General features: G+C 39.5%; 1 long non-coding RNA gene across 1 annotated transcript in view; it reads right to left on the bottom strand.

The window, feature by feature from the left end:
- LOC139004850 (uncharacterized) overlaps positions 1 to 19452 on the bottom strand; it is a 204103-nt gene extending 184651 nt beyond the window's left edge. The window contains exon 1 of the long non-coding RNA XR_011470619.1: positions 19438 to 19452. This is a non-coding gene — a long non-coding RNA (uncharacterized lncRNA). The remainder of the gene's footprint in view (positions 1 to 19437) is intronic.
- Between the last annotated feature and the right edge of the window lie 1041 nt (positions 19453 to 20493).

Below are 20493 nucleotides of genomic sequence, written 5' to 3' on the forward strand. Positions count from 1 at the left end.
AAGGCTTAGATTATATTTAGTGATGTCTCTGCACAGGTATAACATTAAGAAATTAGTCGTTTAATGTCCACATTTTAAAAAACCATTATAAAAATGTGATAATCCAATGAGCCAAGATACAGTAGTTCCTTCTCATCATGGTTTTATGCACAATTTGAGCAGCAACAGATATTTTTGTATATCTTTTTCGCAGGTGTGGGAATTTTAGAGACATGTGGTAGTCAATACCAGCTGCTGCTTTGTCATGTCACTAACTAGCTCTGCAGATGGAAGAAAGCTGTGGCCATTCACCTTTGTCTTCACTCTCCTATTACCTTTCATCCAACTGGCTATACATCTTTAATTTTATTTAATTTCACTTCATTGTGTTATTATAGTTTATTTCTAACTAGCACTTGCATAGGGCTATCATGTGGCAGGCACCATTTCAAGCACTGTACCAATACCAACTCACATAATTCTTTCCAACAACTTTATCAGATAAGTGTAATAATTGTCTTTATTTATAGATGAAGCAACTGAGACACAGAGAGATTAAATGAGTGGCCCAAGGTCAGAGAGGTAGTTACTGCTAAAGCCGTGATTGGAGTGCAATTAGTCTGTCATGCTTCCAACAATAAAGATAAATTAAAATAAATAAATACATATTTATACATTAGTAAAAAAGAATGGGTAGGCTCCCATAGTTCTGAATAGATATGCATAAAAAATGATGTCAACATCATGTGATATAAAAAAATAAAAAAAGAAATAAAATCAATTACCTTTCCCTTTTTTATTGTGTTTGTGTTTTCATGTAGCCCCCAAAATATTGACTGGGGAGTGGACCCGGTCGTTAGTTGTTAAATGGAGGAAATGTCATGCTGCTCTATAGAGCGAGCCCTTTTCATTTTGGACCTAAACATCAAACCATGTTCCTGCCAAACAGGATTTAAAATGCCAATTCAATCACCACGGAATAGAATATACTCATGGTGACTAACAAAATACAGAAACCAAGGAGGATACAGAGCCAAAGCTCTTCATTAAGTTAGAGATACGGAAAATGGCAGCATCAAAACCTTGGACAACATTGACAGCGCATGCCTAAAAAAAGTTTCTATGGAAATAAGCTGATTCAAAAGACTTTAAAACATGGCTTGAAATATGTACATAAGCAGTAGGCCTTCCACTGAGGCTTGAGTGATTTGCTCCTGTGTTGTAAACATGGAAAAATATCCATAACATGATACTACCATTCTTTCTCAGAAAGAATTTAGGAAGCATGTAAATGGATTCAGTAGGCTGTGAGCGCTGAGGCACCTGGACATACTTGGAACTTCAATACTGGATTCAAGCAAGCCTAGGCGAGCAGAGATTCATAGGCTGCAGGAAGAAGACGTTAGAGAATTATTTCCCCAGTAATAGCCCGCAAATTCTCCTTTCTCTTCTCTCAATACCCATTCAACAATGCCTTGTCATTACCATAAAGTCATCTTAAGATAAAAAAAATAAATGGAGTCCAGATGGTGTGGCTCAGCAGTTGAGCATCGACCTATGAACCAGAAAATCACGGTTCAATTCCTGGTCAGGCACATGCCTGGGTTGCAGGTTCAATCCCCAGTGTGGGGTGTGCAGGATGCAGCCGATCAATGATTCTTTCTCATCATTGATGTTTCTCTCTCTCTCTCTCTCTCTCTCTCTCTCCCTTCCTCTTCAAAATCAATAAAAAAAATTTTAAACATGGCAATCGAACTTCTGGACCTAAATTTTTTGAAATAGCAGCTTCCTGATTACCAACCTCCTACACAACCACTCTGTCACCTCCTACTAAAAAAATCATAAAACCTACAAGGAGAGCAAATACAACCATATATAACCCACATCTTTGACACAACTAAGAAACCAATCACCATGATCTTCAAATTACCTATAGTTATATCTGAGGTCCCATTACCCACCCAATGCCACAAGCCTTCATGGCAAAAGAAAAGAGCAAATGATGGGCTTAGACAAAGCACAGACAATGTCACTCTCAGGAGATATTTGTGAAAGAAAGTAGAATGATTTCCAGGAAATATCATTAAGTGGTGGGGAAAAGGTGCAAGACAGCATATGCTGTATGCTACATTTGTGTAAGAAAGAAGCAAAAATAAGACAACAAACATATATGTGCTGTGATACTGTGTGGGCAAAAAGAAAAATAAATACACAGTGTGAATTGCTAGAGAGAAGCCAGGTGGCAACTTTTAGTTTGCCTAAAAGAAAACCATACCAATGATTCTACAGTATAAGACTCATTGTCAAATTGCTGTAAATGGGCATACAGGAATGCATAGACTAGAGTTGAAGGGCTATAACCAAATTCAGCATATAAATGAGATTAATTATTTACTGACGATTCAAGTCATAAGTAATGCCTTTAAGGAGTGGTGAATGGAGAAAGAATTATGGATAGATAAAGGCTGTATTATACAGATACAGAATAAATGTGGGTGGTCATATCATATCCACAAATGTTTTAAATAACACAGAAAGGTAATCTCTGTGACTACAAAAAAAAGATCCCTGGAGAGAAATGAATTAGTCTTAGAGCAGCATTGATAGATAAGGGGCAGGTCAGTTGACAGTGCTATCTCTCTGGGGCCTGAGAATGGAAGGCTGACTACATAAGGTCTGCCAGCATCGGAAAGAAGAAAGACTCCATAGAAAACCAGTCAATTCATCATTGCAGTTCTCACAAATAATATGATCTGGGATAAATATGTTCTGGATTTCATATTATTTCTTCCCTGACCTGTGTAGAAAGATAATGTTGAAATGCTTTGTAGATAGATGGTGGGGAGAGATAGAAAAATATATATTGTGCAAATGTAGTTAATGTGTTTAACTTTTGCACCATATATATATATATATATATATATATATATATATATATATATATATAATTATTACTTTATTTTTAGAGCAGTTTTAGGTCCACAGCAAAATTATACCCATATACCCCTATACTCTAAAAATTAAAAAAATTAATAGTAATTATTGTTTATGGTTGGCCTAGATACTGGCATTTAAACATGAACTCCAGTTGCTTCGGGTACACCAGTTGGAGACTCTAACAGTACACCATTTGGAGAAACAGTGTGTCCTAATTCTTTCTACAGCAATCACTTATTGACTGTGAGACCTACTGTCTGGGTAAAACCTAAGTATTTTCAGGATGTTAAATTCAAATAGCAGTGGTCATCCATCTTTGTTTTTCAACAGCACAATTTTGTCCAGTTACATTACTGAAAAAATCTCAAATGAGCTATAGAGAGGTTTTTAATGACATAGCACTTAGTATTGTCCTAGACCTCAAATTGCTTATCATTTGTATCGATGTGTTTACACATGCCCAAGTGCAGGCTTACCCAAATTGTAGGTTTCTCAGTTCTCTAACAATGCCTAACAAAGCACCCAGAATTTTAGTGCCTTGCATTTCTCACAGTTCTCTGGGATGGCTGAGTGGTATTTTTTGTTGGTCTTCTGTGGGCTCACACTGTGTTGGAACTGAGCTTCCGGGCTGGCTGAGGCTGGGCTCAGCTGGGACAGCTCTGCCTTTCTCTCCATTAGTCTCAGGATAGATTGGCTCCTTCACCGGGAGGCAGCAACATTCCAAAACAGAGAAGGCAAAAGCTGCAAGGCCTCCTGAAGCTTGAGCTCTTCGGCCACATTCTGTTAGTCCCAGGGTGGAACGTATATTACACTTCTTGCCAGGAAAGCTGCAAGATCCTGTGGCCATGTTTTTCAGACTACCGCAATGGATGAGAGTCTGAATATGCTGGCACAAAATGAGAGCTAAGTAAATATTAATATTTCCGTTAGTATTATAATTACTACAAAGAAAAACATTAAATTTACATTAAAGAAATCAGTGGTGTCTTAATTGTATTTCCCAACATCAGTAAGGCCTTTAATGACTATTTGCCTAGGGTCTGTCACATACATATTCATTAAGTCAGCTACTAATATTACCACAAAATCCTCACTAAAATTATCACTCGTTAGTCCTCTGAACTGGTGTGGGGCCCTTTCTCTCTATGCGTGTTGTCAAGACTCAGTTACATTGTAAAACGATCCCTACCTAGCACCTGTTCCAGCGGGTTAGGAAATCTCTAGTTTTCATTTTCTTTCTCTCTCAACCCTGCTCTCCCTGCCCAGCTATCTTTAGTTACAGTCTCACTGCTTCAGATTAATTTACCCTTCAGCACCTCACCTCTTGAGCAATGATGCTTGGTTTTTATATTTTTCTTTGATTCCTGACTCCTTGTCCACTTTTAACCACATCTTGTTGGTTATCCCTCATTTCACTCTCACGATGTGGCCCCCCTCTACTCTACTCCTGCCACTTGACCTCAGTCCCAGGTCCTCCACCTGACTCAGGGCTCAGAGTCAGCCACTTGCCAAAGACTCTACTTCTCTGTGAGGTCAGGTTATCAACACAGTCTCTCAGGGCCCACTGCACAGCTGCAGAACACACACATACACACACACACACACACACACACACACACACACACCATCTCATCAATGAGCATGCTATGACTATGCCCAAGTAAACCAAACTTATTGGAAGATATCACATGAATATAAGTAATAGAATCTAAATCAAAATAGTGTTTGTAGCAAAAAGTGAGTTTCAGGTTTTTGATGTTTTTGTTTACTCATTCAGAAATTACTTTAGATCATCTCTAATGAGGCAAGAGAAAATAATCATAGTGGACCTTGAAGTTCATAAGTTGAGATTAATTTGATCCAAATGAGTATTAATGTTTTGTGATAGAGAACACCATAGGGAAAGAACTGCAGAAAATGATCCCTTTGCTGTGTGAAGGACAGACCAAGGAAGAGAAGACAGAAATCCAGTCATTGCTTCATCTCCCGCACACTTGAATAGGGAATCAGTAAAAAGAAATATACTAGAAAATGAGAAGGAAGAAACAATAGAACTTGATTACAAACTCCACATCAGTGACAAAGTGGAGGAATAACATAAAAATAGCCAAAGTTTGCATTTTGTGTCACTACCAGTAATCTTTAAAAAAGTCAAAGGTGCCCTTTAGAAGGGAAGAATTTGAGATAAAAAAGAAAAAGATAAAAAAGTGAGAGGCCATACTAAAAAGAAAAGATCTATGAATCTGTTGTGTTAAAGATGCAACAAGATTGCATGAATATATTTCTTAGTTTAAATAAATGTATAAGGACTATCCCTCAGAATAACACCAACTTTAGGGTTATTAACACTCTTTTTCCTCTTTCCAATTAATTCCTACAAAGTTCTTATCAAATCTGCATTTGGAGAAAAGAATTACAAATATAATATAGTATTTATATTAAGTTAATGGAAAAAGAAACCACTGAAATAGAACTAATCAAAAATGGTATCATTCTTTCTACTATGCATTCAAAATACCTGAAATGATTTTAAGAGGAAGTTCAATTTGAAATAGGCCATTAACTAGCCTAATACTCGTTCTGACTTCTCTATGGCAACCTTAACTTGCTGGATAAGGCCAACAGGTTTGCATTCACTATCCAGCATAGCAAAGCCTCCATCATACTTATTCTTCGCCCTACATTCCCAGATATTGGGAGTGACATTTGCCAAAGTCTGTTCACACTGACATAACAGAATACCACAGACTGAGTGGCCCATAAACAACAGAAATTTTTTTCTCATGCTTCTTGGAGGCTGAAAGTTCAAGCCCAGGGTGCTGGCAGATTTAGTGTCTGGTGAGGGACTGAGTCGTAGTTCATAGACAGCCATCTTCTCACAGTGTCCTCACATGGCAGAAGGGATAAAGGAGCCCTCTGGGATTTTTTTACAAGGACACTAATCCCATTCATCTCCCAAAAGCCCTGATGTTCCAAAGGCTACCCCATCTCCAAATACCCTCACACTGGGCATTAGGTTTAAACATGAATTTTGGGGGTGTAAGCATTCTCAACACTGTTGAACAGAAGGTAGGTGCAGAGTGAACTTTGCCTCATGTGACTGAGAAAAACAGTGCTCACAACAACGTCATTTTTGCACAGGACATGCAGGCACATTTAAATTTGTTTGGGTCTTTTACATTGAATAGAGCAAATGCCTTTCTTTTTTACTTCTTTACAATTATGAGCTGTAAGTAGAGTCTCAGAGCCTTACAAATAAAGCAAAAAATAAAATAAAATAAATTTAGTTTAGTCAGGTCAAATGTAGCTCAGCGGTTGAGTGTTGAACCAAGAACCAAGAGGTGGCTGGTTTGATTCCTAGTCAGGACATATGCCCTGTTGTGGGCTCAATCCTCAGTAGGGGGTATGAAGGAGGCAGCTTATCGATAATGTTTCTCTCTCATCGATGTTTCTATCTCTCCATCCCTCTCCCTTTCTCTCTCTACAAAACAATAAAAACATATTTTTAAAAAGAAAATATATTTAATGTACCTGCTAGCATTTACCCTAGAGATTACAGTAGGACAGATCTCAGAGTCGAGGAGATTTGAGCTCCACAATGGGATCCTACAAATCACAGTCTTTTCCAGAGCGCACGGGTGACTGTGTTAGGTACTAGTCCTGGTTGCCATATCCTCCAAAACCCTGTGAAGATCCCAGTCTCACACTTTTCCCCTGAGGGAAGCACAGAAGGTCCAGGATGGTCACAAGGAACCCGAGTGCAGGGCTCTCCAGGTGGGCAGAAGAGTTTCAAGGTCCTCCACAGGAGGTTGGTGAGGGGGGTCACACCTCACACCAGCCGGCCACTCAGCCTGCTCTGATTTCTATCACCTCCCTCAAAAGAACCATGAAATTTAACATCACTCCCTTTGAAGCTTCCATGTGACATGAGCCAGAAATAGGGAAATATATTTTATATGTAGAAAATAGACTACATTCTAAATATGGAAATAGGCCACATTTAGGATTTAAGCAATCTAGTCTTGTACTTCTCAAATTATCCCGTAGAAAAAGAAGCAGATTTGAGAAGCCATTGGTTGGTGTTTGTTTTGTTTTCCTAATCCCTTGTAGACCAACACATTTATAGAAACTACAATATGAATTACTAACCCAGATCGCACCCTTATACACCACTGCAACAGCAGATTCACTTACAAGTTTCTAAATATTCAGTTTCTGGACTCACTACCTGGTAACCATTTCCAGACCACTCTTTTAATAGCACTAGTCCAGCCCAAAGATGTATGGCTAAGAGAAGCAGGGGAAGGTGGCTGTGACATAGAATAGCCAGGACTTGCCCATTATAAAAAGGTGGATACCAAAAAGGTGGCCCCAGTGGCACAGATGTAAAGACAGTCAAGTGTTCATAGCATGATCTCTCACATCAATCTTATCTGAAGAAGTCTCTGTTCTAGTTGGAACTATGAAATCCATATTCTTGCAAAGTGTGTGTGTGTGTGTGTATGTGTGTGTGTGTGTGTGTGTGTGTGTGTGTGTGTTGTCCCCATCATTACATTTCCATACAATTCCACCAAGTCATAAAAGTAATAAATTCAGCAAAACATTCATCCTACTTATATCTTGATCAACATTTCAAGCCCCTAACCAAGATCTATAATATATTTTCTCTTCTAACCTTTCTCTAAATTTTAGCATTTAGTTCTCATCCAGAAAATAATGTAAGGGTTTACTCTATTTGTAGATTGTCAGCCAATTGCTTTACATACCTGGGGATAAAAGAATTGATCAATACATAGTTTCTAGTAGAGCAAACCCAGTTATGGAAAATCAATAGTTTCAAATGTTTCAACTACCATTTAAAACACTGCCTTGGATAGTAAACAGGATGCAGGACTCCATCTGTCACATATCAACCAGAAAAGAGACATAAATCCACATTCAGAAATATGTGAAATCATTGGCTGTGCATAGACCATTATTTGATGGACATTGAATAAAAATCACAGCAAACACCAGGCCCTTTCTTGGCCCTCAAATGCTAGCAAAACCATCATAACAACTGCATAGCTTTCATATTGAGCCAACTCTCCCTTCCTTTAGGCCAGTGGCTCTCACCTGGAGGCAATTTTGCCTATAGGGGACGTTCCGTAATGTCTGAAGAGATTTTAGCTGCCACAACATACTACTGGCATCTAGTGGGTAGAGGCCAGGGTTGCTGCTAAACATCTGACAATGAACAGAACAGTCCCCATAACTGAGAATTTGCCAGCCCAAAATATCAACAGTGCTGAGGTTGAGAAGCCCGGTTCTGGATTGTTCTCAGCCATGTCTTTAGCGAAGTGCCACTGATGACGCCGGATGACCAATGTGTGTTATCCAGTCAGAGTTACTCAGTTTCTCCAGTCTATGTGCAAGGTAACCTCCATACAGAACATTGCCTAAAGCCCCCACATCACATACATACACACACACAGAGAGAACATGCACAAACACGACGTGAGAGTGCACACGCTCACACTGGTTTCTCAATGATGCAGTACAGTGATCAGCAGACTTCACACAGAAGGGAAGGTTTCATCCTGCCTCCATAAGAGTGGTGTACATGGCCCTGGCTGGTTTGGCTCATTGGATAGAGTATCAGCCCGCTGACTGAAGGATCATAGGTTCAATTCCAGTCAAGGGCACGTATGTAGGTTGCAGGCTCGATTCTGGCCCTGGTCAGGCACGTGAGGGAGGCAACCAATTGATGTATCTCTCTCACGTGGATGTTTCTCTCTGTGTGTCTTTCTCCCTCCCTTCCATTCTCTCTAAAAATCAATGGAAAAAATATCCCCAGGTGAAGATTAACAAAAAGAAAAAGAGTCGTGTACCTTGACTGGTATAAGCAATGGCAGGTGTTCATCCACTTCTACCAAGGATGGGTGAGGTGTAGTCTCCAAAGGAATTTCTACAAAGTTGTATTCCCTCTCCGAAAGGGATGTGCCCTCTTCCCTGGTATTTGGAGGCTGTGGAGTGAGGATGCGAAGCTTGAAGCAACCACAGCCATCTTGCAGGGGTAAGGGGACAAGTTTAAGGGCTCTGAGACTGTAAGAGTCGAAAAGTGGAGAAAGCTTGGTGCTGGATGAGCCGCTGAGTTAGCTGACCCAAGATCTGCCTACATATGTTTCCTTGATATGTAGCTTAGACATTTTCATTATTTAACACTGATCTTATTAGGAATTCTATTACTTAAAGCCAAATGCTTCCTGACTGCCATAACTTCTCAAATACACATGCAACATTCTCTTGATATTATAAAAGGCAAGCACTCTGCCCTGGCCATGTGGCTCAGTTGGTTGGAGCATCATCCTGTGCATGAGAAGGTCATGGGTTCACTTTCTCATCATACTTAGGTTGTGGGTGCAATCCCAATTTACGGGAGGCAAGCAATCGTTGTGTCTCTCTCACATCAATGTTTCTCTTTCTCTCCTTTCTTCTCTTAAAAAAAAAGTCATGCACTCTATTATATAATAGTACCACAATGGTGTGTTTTTCAAGCTTTTTACCACTATTCAAAATTATAACTTTCTTCCAAATATAAGTAAGGGCTAAAAGTTCAATCTACAACACAAGATTAGCAAACTTTCATTATGCAAATCCTTAACATGAATTGGAGCTTCCAGAGGCAAACTTCTCTGTGTGGGGTCTTTGAAGAAGGGATGATTCAGCTTGAGAAAGCCAGTTATACTTTCTATTACATCTGATGCTCTTTGATTAAGTGACTCTAAAGAGCTGGTAGAATGGAATATGTAGGCACACTTCATTTCATTGTGCTTTGCTGTATTGTCTTTTGCAGATATAGCATTTGTTACAAATTGAAGGTCAGTAGCAACCCTGAGTTAAACTAGTTAGTCTATTTTTCCAACAGCATTTGCTCATTTTTTATTTCTGTGTCATATTTTGGCAATTCTCACAATATTTTAAATGTTTTTATTATTATTATATTTGTTACACTGGTCTGTGACCAGTGATCTTCGATGTTACTATTATGATTGTTTGGGACACTTATAAGACTGCAAAATTAATTGATAAATGTTGTACTCTGACTGCTCCACAGACCAGCCATTCCCCCATTTCCCTCTCTTTGGGCCTCCTTATTCCCTGAGGCAGAAAAATATTGAAATGATGTCAATTAATAACCCTACAATGACCTCTAAATGTTCAAATGAAAGAAGAGTTACATGTCTCTCACCTTCAATAAAAAATTAGAAATGATTAAGCTTAGTAAGATGGCATATCAAAAGCCCAAATAGACGGAAAGCTAGGCCTCTAGCACCAGTTAGCCAAGTTTTGAACTCAAAGGAAAAGTTCTTGAAGGAAATTAAAAGTGCTACTCCAGTGAACACACAAATAACAAGAAAGCAAAACAGCCTTACTGCTGATGTGGAGAAAGTGTTCATGGTCTAGATAGATCAAACCATACACAATATTCCCTTAAGCCAAAACCCAATCCACAGCAAGGCCCTAACTCTCTTCAATTCTGTGAAGACTGAGAGGTGAGGAAGCTGCAGAAGAAAAATTTGAAGCTAGCAGAGGTTGGTTCATGAGGCTTAAGGAAAAGTGCAAAGTGAAGCAGTAAGTGCTGATGTAGAAGCTGCAGCAAGTTATTCATAATATCCAGTTAAGGTAATTAATGAAGGGGGTTAAACAAACAACAGATTTTCATTGTATATGAAACAGCCTTCTATTGAAAGATGTGATCTTGGACTTTTCATAGCGAGAGAGAAATCAATGCCATGGCATTCCCCAAGAGATATGTCCATGTCCTAATCCTCAAAGCCTGGGAACCTTACCTTTATTGGGGTGGGGGGAAGTCTTTGCAGAGGTAATTAAGTTAAGGATCTTGAGATTAGATCATTCTGGATTATGTAGATGGCTCTAAATCCTATCACCATATCCTTATAAGAAATACACAGAGAAGAGGGGGAAGCAATGTGATCACAGAGGTAGAGATTAGAGTGATGCAGCTGCAAGCCAAGGAATTCCTGGAGCCACCAGAAGCTGGAAGAGGAAAAGAAGAATTCTCTGGAGTCTTTAGAAGGAGTAATGCCCTGCCAACACTTTGATTTCAGACTTCTGGCCTCCAGAATTATGAGAGAATAACCTGCTCTTGTTTTAAACCATCAAGTTAGTGGTAACTTGTGCCACAAAAGAAATTAAAACAGTAGGGTAAGTCCTATAAATAAACTGAGTATAAAGGCTGCAATGCCAATATGAGGCACTAAAACCAATAGTATTTTTCTTTCTCCTCCATAAACAGGGATAGCAAAGACAATGCATTTTAGCCAAGGTTCAAGACAACCAGTGATACCAGACCCTCCACAAGTAATATCCACCTCAAGGAAATGTCTTGACCTATGAGAGGCTTCCGTTCTGGATTCAGGAATAAAAGAATATTTCATTCTTTTCTTTTTTTTCTCTCCACCTAAAAAATAAGTATTTCTTCTATTAAATAGCTATTGAAATAGTATTTCATTGACTGAACCACAGTGGAAAGAGTTGAAATGGGTTATCAGTGAGATTCCAAAGCTCTCTGTCATTTTTTCAGCAATATGAGTTCTCTTTCATGCCAGAAATTTATCATAAGATCAGAGTGATGAAATACACAAAATTTTATATGCAAAGTGTTCATCACAATATTATTTAGAGTAGCAAAGATATGGAAAATAAATTGAGTAACCATCACTGAGGATTGATTTAATACATTTTAGTAAAACTACACAATAAGACTATATGCAGCTACCAAAAAAGGATGTTTCTAGTTATACTATTGTTAACAAGTAATATATTATTGAGTAGAAAGTCATTACAAAATATTATGAACAGCTTTTTCCCTATCTTATATGAAGCACACAAATAGAAATGTCTGTAGATTATATAACCAAATATCAACAGTGATTCTCTGGATTTAAAATTATAAGTGATTCTTATTTATTTTGTTATGCTTATAACATCCTATATAATAAAAGCCCAGTGACCAAATGGCAGAATGACCAGAAAGACCGGTCAACTAGTTGCTATGATGCACACTGACCACCAGGGGGCAGACGGTCAATGCAGGAGCTGCCCCCTGGTGGTCAGTGTGCTCCCACAGTGGGAGCGCCACTGGCTGACTGGGATGAGCCATGCTCCCACAGAGGGAGCAGCCACTCAGAGGGCGGGTCCACAGCCACTCAGATGACCAGGATGAGCAGCGCTCCCACAATGGGCTGATCCCCACAGGCCACGCCCCCCGCCAGTGCACGCATCTAGTTTCATGCACCGGGCCTCTAGTTTCAATAATAAATATATATTACTTATGTAATTTTAAAGGTATTTAAAAATAAACCCCTTAGAAAATTATAGATGCATGAACCATTGTGAATTTTACCATAAGCTCTTCTATTCACTGATGCCAATAAATTAGTTGATTTTTCTGTAACTTGCCATCTGGGCAACTCAACATATTTTTCTGGTTTTATTATCCCCTTGTTTAAACTGTGGGGACTTTGCACATTTGTAGTTCATTAAGTGCCTTGTTTGAGAATTTAATACCAATTCCCTAAATACATAGGAATAAAATAATCAGAAAATAGTTAATAGAAAAAGCATCCTCAACATTTTTTTCAGGGAAACCTACGGTTTCTCCTTTAAAAAGTTTATGTTGTATGACTCAAATTAAGTATATGACTTATAATAAGATCCACTTCTGACAACACCATTAAATAAAACCTGCCACTCACTTTTTTAAATTGTTGGGCACATTCCAGGATTATACAGTTATTATCATTGTTCCAGCAATTGAAAGGGTTAATATAATTAAAGTTCACACTCCAAGTTCATGAAAATTTAGCAGTATAAATAGGCACTATTTCACAACTCACAGTACCTTAATTAGGGCAACTGCAAACAAAATGCTATTAAAGGATTTCACTGTGCTTTTTGCATTATCACAAATAACAAAACTACTTAGAAAAGAATTTTGAAAGTTTACAAATAACTGGAAATTTTGGAAACTTCATTGCATAACTTCATACAAAACAAATTAATGAGGAAAGATTCATAATAAATTAATATATTGAATTAGGTCTAAACTCAATGAGATTACATTAAAATCTCATTTCATTCTATTAAAAATTCAATAAAGCAGTGCCAATTAAATGAGGCAACTGGTAAGAACAAGGAGATTTACTGATGTTCCATCTAGTCTCCCTCATTATTAGGTTTCATTTTTAACAGCTTGTTGACAGTGATTCTCCCCTGACAGCACCTGAGCTGGGATCATGAGGCAGCTTTGAAATCAACTTGGGGAAAAAATAATAATTCCCAAATTGCCATTTAGCATATCTGCCTCTCCAGGTAATTGAATTCTTGTTGGAAATACATCGTTGGAGATATATGAGAAAGAGCAGGAGAGAGAATGAAGTTAATGGGTGGAAGCAGTAAGAATATGGACTAAAGAACAGCATGAAGCGTTAGAAAATAATTTAGAAACTTGCTACTTGCTCTCATTTCTATGAATTTCAACTTGGAGGTGAGTCCCCAGAAGACTTATTTTTATTTTTGCACCACAGGCTTCAGTTTAAAAGGTGTGGTGTGCTTGCTGGGCCTGCCATTTTTCAATGCCATGTCCTAGGGCCTAGTCTACTGAAACACCCAGATAATGGATCCAGCCACACTTCGGAACAATCCACCCACCAAGTCTCAGCTGGCTCAGCTCATTAAAAAAATGCATAATCATTTTGCATATGGACTCCGAGTGTACCAGCATTTGAGATGGCAGCAAAAAGCAATGTTATTTTGCTAATCTCTAAGCAACTGGGAGGCAATGTCATGGCAGATATCCTGCAGTTTTTGAGTATTTATTCTAATCACTTCATATTGGACTCATATTCTCAGTGAGGGAGTAAGCTCCATTGAACATGCAATTGATTTGGAGAATTCTTTGGTAACTCCAAACACTTTTTAAGTCCAACCCTAACCAATAAATGCACTTATTTTAATGACTATTCTAATCAATCAGATTTCAGAACAATTAAGGGACATGAACTATTCCAGAATTTTGTTACAGAGAAAATGGCCCATAAAACTGAAAAGATCATGGACTATTTTGTAGAGTCTAAAATACAGCTGGACTAGTATTTGTTGACTTGCATTTGTAAAGTAGCTATGCAATAAATATGTTTTAAATGCATAGATGAATAGCTCTAAGTACCTGATCAGCAAACACAGCAGAAGAAAGACTTTCCTATGTTAATTTGCTATGAAAAGAGTAGATCTGTGGGTCTCAACTGAGGATGATTCTGTGCCCCATCACCACCCCCAGCATGGGGTATTTGTCAAGGCCTGGAGACATTTTTGGTCATCACTACTATTGGCATCTGGTAGGTAGAGGTTAGGGATGCTGCTGAAACATCTTACAATGTACAGGAAAGTCGCCGACAACCAGTAATCATTCAGTCCAGAAAATATCAATAGAGCCAAGGTTGAGGAACCCTGGGATAGAGAAAGAGAAAGAAAATACTAACCCAGAACTGGGAAACATTGATAAATGATCAAGTAGAACAGTCTTTAGGGACAATTCATCGTCTTCTATAGAGGTTCGTGGAACAGGAAGACCTGAACATGTGGGGAAGTATTCCTGGTAATAATGGGACTTTTAGAAATTAAGGGAGTGAGATTATCAAAATGCCACCTCCTTTTTCTAACACCTACATTCACAGACTGTTGTGTACAGATGTAACATGAAAGCACTGGGCTGAAGCTGAAATTCCAAGCTCAGCTTTTTTCCATGTCCAGAGTTTACAGTAAGACCAAGTTCAGATTAACTGCAACCACTTCCTTATAAAAATCAGAAGGCCTTTTGAGTTCCTACCACCCCCTACCATCACATAAAAGAAAAATGTCTTCCATTTCCCTTCTAATTTAACTTAAAAAGTGATGTGTACAGTTTTCAAAGTCATATATCTCAGCATTACCCATAATTTGTGCAGGAAGTCAGGGGAAGTTGGATATAATGTTTCCTCTATGCTTTGCCACCTTTTCCAATGTCTTATCCCTTATCACTTCCGATAACATAGCGTATCACTTGGTTTTTTAGAGTCCTCTCCAGCATCCTCCATGCACTGGGCCTCTACCAAAAGCTAAATATTCCATAGGACATGTCTGAGTGGCCTCAGGTGTTAGAAAGTGTGTCAAGAACAGCCAATGAAGACTATTACTTCACATCTTACAAGTGTAGTTTTGCATTAGCTAGTGACTCTGAGAGGTCTAAGGGAATCACCAATCAAAATATACTATAATTGACAGACTGGCATAAAGACTATCAATATTTAGGAGAAAAAAAACAGCTTTTATCAATGTCCAGCTTATGCCATAGCCATCCAGCTTCTAGGTAAGACTAATCCCAGATGTAGTTGACAATGTATTTCAGTCCCTCTATACTGGCATGCAAGGGCATCACACAGAGAGAGGGTGGTATGAACCACATCATACTCTTAACATTTGAGTTGGAAGTTTTCTATATACAGGAGAGTACATCTTATCCTTTTATCTGCCATTCTATAGAGGTTCTTAGAGGCCCACAGAGATTTTAATTTTTTAACATTATTAAAGAATAGATGAGAAGCCAGGGCAGTGTTGCTCAGTGGTTGAGCACCTAGAGGTTTCTGGTTTGATTCCTGGTCATGCATGGCACATGCCCAGGGTGTTGGCTTAATCCCCAGTAGGAGGTTGCAAGAGGCAGCCGATCAATATTTTTCTCTCATCATCTCTCTCTCTCCCTAAAAGTAAATCAATCCTATATAATAAAAGAGAAACATGCAAATTTACCATCCCTCTGCTATGCTCAAGCCATGCCCACAAGCCATGCCCACCATCCAATCAGGAGTGAGTATGCAAATTAACCCAACTAAGATGGCGGCGGCCACGGAGCTGGAGCGAGCAGGAGGCTTGGGTTGCCCCTGGTGATGGAGGAAGCAAAGCTTCCCACCTTCCCTGGCCAGCCCTGGGCTACGCTCAAGGCTACAAAGTTCAATTTTAGAAGATAAATAAATCCCAGAAAAAAAAAGAAAAAACGGAGAGGCTGGGAGCTTGGGTCACCGGGGGGCGTGGCCATCCTGAAAATGGCCATCAGCCCCTCACCCAGGCTGGTCGGGCACCCCAGTGGGACCCCCACCCTTATCCGGGACACCCTTCAGGGCAAACCAGCTGGCCCCCACCCATGCACCAGGCCTCTATCCTATATAATAAAAGGGTAATATGCAAATTGACCCTAACAGCAGAAGGACTGGGAATGACTGGTCACTATGACACACTGACCACCAGGAGGCAGATGCTCAATGCAGGAGCTTCCCCCTGGTGGTCAGTGCGCTCCCACAGGGGGAGCTCTGCTCAGCCACAAGCCAGGCTGATGGCTGCCAGCACAGCGGTGGTGGCGGGAGCCTCTCCCACCTCCTCAGCAGCACTAAGGATGTTCTACTGCACCTTAGGCCTGCTCCCTGCTGGCAAATGGACATCCCCTGAGGGGTCCCAGACTGAGAGAGGGCACAGGCTGGGCTGAGGTACCCTCCCCCCCGGAGTGCACAAATTTTTGTGCACCAGGCCTCCAGTAAAAAATAATAATACATAAGTATAAACAATGGGGGAAGGAATCAGAGCCAGCTGTGTATGAACTGGTAGAGGCAACTAATCCATGTCTCTGAGGCAGGAGCAGGACATTCTTCCAGTCCACAACTTCCTTCTCTCTTTTTTCTTCTCTTTTTTATTTTTTTATCTTTTTATTTTCTTTTTCTTTCTCCTCTCCATTTTTCTTTCTCTAGCTTGTTAATCTAGCTTAGGCTCTCCAGCAACCCTCAGGGGCACCCCGAAGGACAACTTGGCTCAAGCTGGAGGTGGCAGCAACAAGGCTGCCGATCCTCTGACAGCAGCAAAGGAAAGACAGGTTCTTATATTTTTACAAGATGATTCATCATTGAAATATTCATCAGGTTTTGACTGAGCACTTAGTCCCTGCCAAACAAGAACCAGAATATAAAGACGAATTAGATGTCATACTGGACACAAGGACTTTATACTATCACTGAAAATAGGAAGATAAAAAGTGGTCAAAACAAAATCAGAACAAAATCAAAGAATAGGCATTTTGGTAGCATCTGAGCTCTACCTCGGAGAATGGAAATTTCATTCAGGCCACAGACCCATGTTAATAAAGACACTGAGGAATGAATGCTGATGGCTAGATGGAAGAACACAGAGTTACTGAAGCCTGGGGCAGGGGAGACGATCTTCTCTGGACCGTCAATACCTTTGGTGGTCTAGTGAAGCCAACTGAATCTTTCTTAGAACAATGTTTAAAAGTGTTTTTAAATAAAACATATAGAATTAAATGAGAGCCAAGTACCTGAAAGTACAGTTCTATTCATGAACCTATCAATGGTGCATGGACTCCAAGTGAACCATTCTTACTAGGCGTCTAAGGCCAAATTACAAAGTTAACTTCCAGGCTAAGGAATAGAAAGGTGGTAGGAAAGAATGGGGGCCACCTGCAGTTACCCAGCCCAACCTGCAAAGAAAAGAAGCCATTCAGTGGGAAGATGAAAGACGATGTGGACTGAACACAAGGAAGGCCCAGTCAACTAGCACAAGCTAAGGACAAAAGAAGTGATCTTTGCTAGACTGGGACTCCCACCTCCTTCCTCTCTGAAAGATGCTGGTTTTTCCCTGTCAGAAGCTTGCTTTTATATTATAGAACACCCATCTTCAGTGATCAGAGCTATCGATGTCTGCATTGTAACTCATTCATTCTCCTCCCTCACTCCAAAAGCTCAGTATTTATGAGAGAATGCTTAAGCACTAGTTCACAAATTGCATTTTGCAGTTTATTACCTACTGAGTGACTCAGCCTCCTTTAGGCTCTGGATTTGAAAAAAATTCAAATGCTGTAGGTGCCCCTACCTATGCCAAAGAACTGTGGGGACCTCACAGTTGGGTCTGTAACTGAGCAGTAATAAACCACCAGACTTGCCCCTGTAGTCCTCTCTGCTGGCACCACCCAGTGTACTCCAGGACTCCGATGAAGACTGTTTATTTCTGGAGATATTTGAGAAGCAAGTTGGATTGTTCTGGGGAACCACAATTGGTTTATTTGTCTTTGGAAAAAGTTAAGTTACCAAAACTAACAGTGGCTCCTGGGGAACAGGTTAGGGCTAGGGGGAACTCTATTGAGAAGAGACAGCCAGTACCAAACAGAGACTTCAGAAGGGTGAGAATCTGTCCCCTCAAGACAGTGCAGCTCAAGATGAGCTGTATGTGGCCTTACTTGACCCACACCCACTTAGAACAAACTAATATCAAGAAAGCTGCTCTCTTAATACCGGAGATCAGGTCACTCAAGAAGAGCACTGCATTGCTTGAAATACCTCTAGCTTTTATCCCTAGTTCACTGGAATATGTGGACTGTGGCTACTATAATTGACAACTGTTTCTTATTGCAGGAACAGATTGTTAAATGAAATTAATTGTAGCTTCATGATGGAAGCTACAGATCTCTCTGTCTTTTTACTTTATTGTTTTTGTGTTGTTATTGTTTTGGTGGGAGAGATATATTTAAAGGCACACTCTAAGATGCAAACAATATTTCAAAACACAACTTCTCTCCTAAGATGTTCCTATGGGAAGTACATGCCAATATGCTACCTCCCTCTGCTCAAATGACACCTCTAAGCATCACCGGTGGATTCATGTGGATAATACCACAGACCACATAGAGGGTGATGCGTTCAGTTTGGCAATCGCCCGCAGTTTGAATGGGAGATTCATTGAGAGACCAGTCAGCCAGCATCTGAATGGACAGCCAGCATGCTAAGGAAGGTTATAAAGTTTAAAGTGCAGTGACATCAAAATATGGCCTAACCTTTTCAACTGTATCAGGGGAAAGAGTTGCTGAAGGATCTGCGGAAAAACAAATGTAGGTTTACTGTCTATTTTAACAACTTGGTATATAGAGCCACAAATCTCCTCACAGTCCAGGAGTCACAGATTAGATGCACTCTCCCCCTACGATTATGATGCAGCTATTACACTGGGTTATGCTGCTACAAACTGATGATGTTTCGTGGGTCACCCAAGGCATATATCCTCTTGTCACATTTTGACAATGTCATGTACCTCAGAGAAAAAGCACATTAATGAAGATGAGCTTCATTTTTAAAGGTAAAAAGAGACAGGTTTCGGTGACCCATTAATGGGTAATTCAGAACTTATCTCCGCAGAGCTATTTCCTGACTTGCACACACACACAAAAGAAATTGGACAATGATTCAGCTTGTGATTTAACATTCAAGAACCTAACAAATGCACTCAGTGAAAACCCAGCCTTATTGCACCCTCCTGACTTTGATAGAGTGTCCCTGGTTCAAACAGATGCCTCTGCCTTTGGCCCTGAAGCACTGCTATCTCCGAAACTGAAGGAAAGGAACTTGTAAAAGGAAAACTGTAACTTACTATTTCAAGGAAAGTTTTGGTCTTCTACGAAGCTGGTCTAGTCAGCAGGCTTGTTGAAATTTTCTTCCTGAGTAAAATTGAAAAGAAAGAAAAGCAACGTTTTTATTAGACAATACTTTATTGGGGAGTTTAATCCGATCTATGATAATGTTCATGAGTCATGGGTGCTTAACACAATATACTTAATACAATAAATGTGCAAAGTAAGTGAATGCTAAAATATTTCAGTGTATATAGCTTTTAAAAAAAACTAGCCCCTAAACTCTAAGAATTTTTAATCTAATACAATGTGATACACATAGACATTTAGATGTTTTTCAAAATGGAGATTTATTGACACACAAACAGAACTAAGTTTTAAGTTTTGCAAGTTTGCTCACTATTTTATCACTTTGGTTCCCCTCATTTGCCTTTAAATGTGTTTTTCTATGTCTCCGGAACATTTTTTTATTATATACTGCTTTTAGTAGCTTTCAGTGTTTATAATAATTGCCCCATATCTTTATATTTAAACATCCTCTTGGTAATCTATGTTGATCATTCATCATCCTTCTCTCCACCCACAGCCCATGCTACATGAATCTGTTTACTAAAAACCGAGACATAACTAAGCCTTTGTGCAGCCAGCCCCTTGAGTTCCAGCAGTGCCATAGGGGAAACAGATGAGTGCTCCAAACATTATCCATTAGAAACCATTCTCAGTAATTGGTTTAATGAAGGTGTTTTGCAATATTTATGATAAATATTAATTTTATTTACTCTGCCACTCCACAAATCAAAAGAAATGAATCCATTAGGCATGGTTTGGAAGGTAGGAGCATTTCTGATGGAATTTGAAGTTATTAAGGAATCTCCTGGGCATTAAGCCTGAAAATAAAACCATTAGATCTTCTAAACAAATGGAGTCAATATTGGGAGGTTACATGCATATGCAGCCTCTCCTTCCCCACAGCCCCTGAAATTGGAAACACACCACCAAGAGGAAGTAATAACACTGCAGTCAAATATTCAAAGTCCAATTTTTACTCACTTTGACTATTTTTAACATTTTGAAAT

Source organism: Myotis yumanensis, unplaced genomic scaffold (genome assembly GCF_028538775.1).
Source record: "Myotis yumanensis isolate MYYU_CA2020_CCGP unplaced genomic scaffold, mMyoYum1.0.hap1 SCAF_3, whole genome shotgun sequence".
Lineage (NCBI taxonomy): Eukaryota > Metazoa > Chordata > Mammalia > Chiroptera > Vespertilionidae > Myotis > Myotis yumanensis.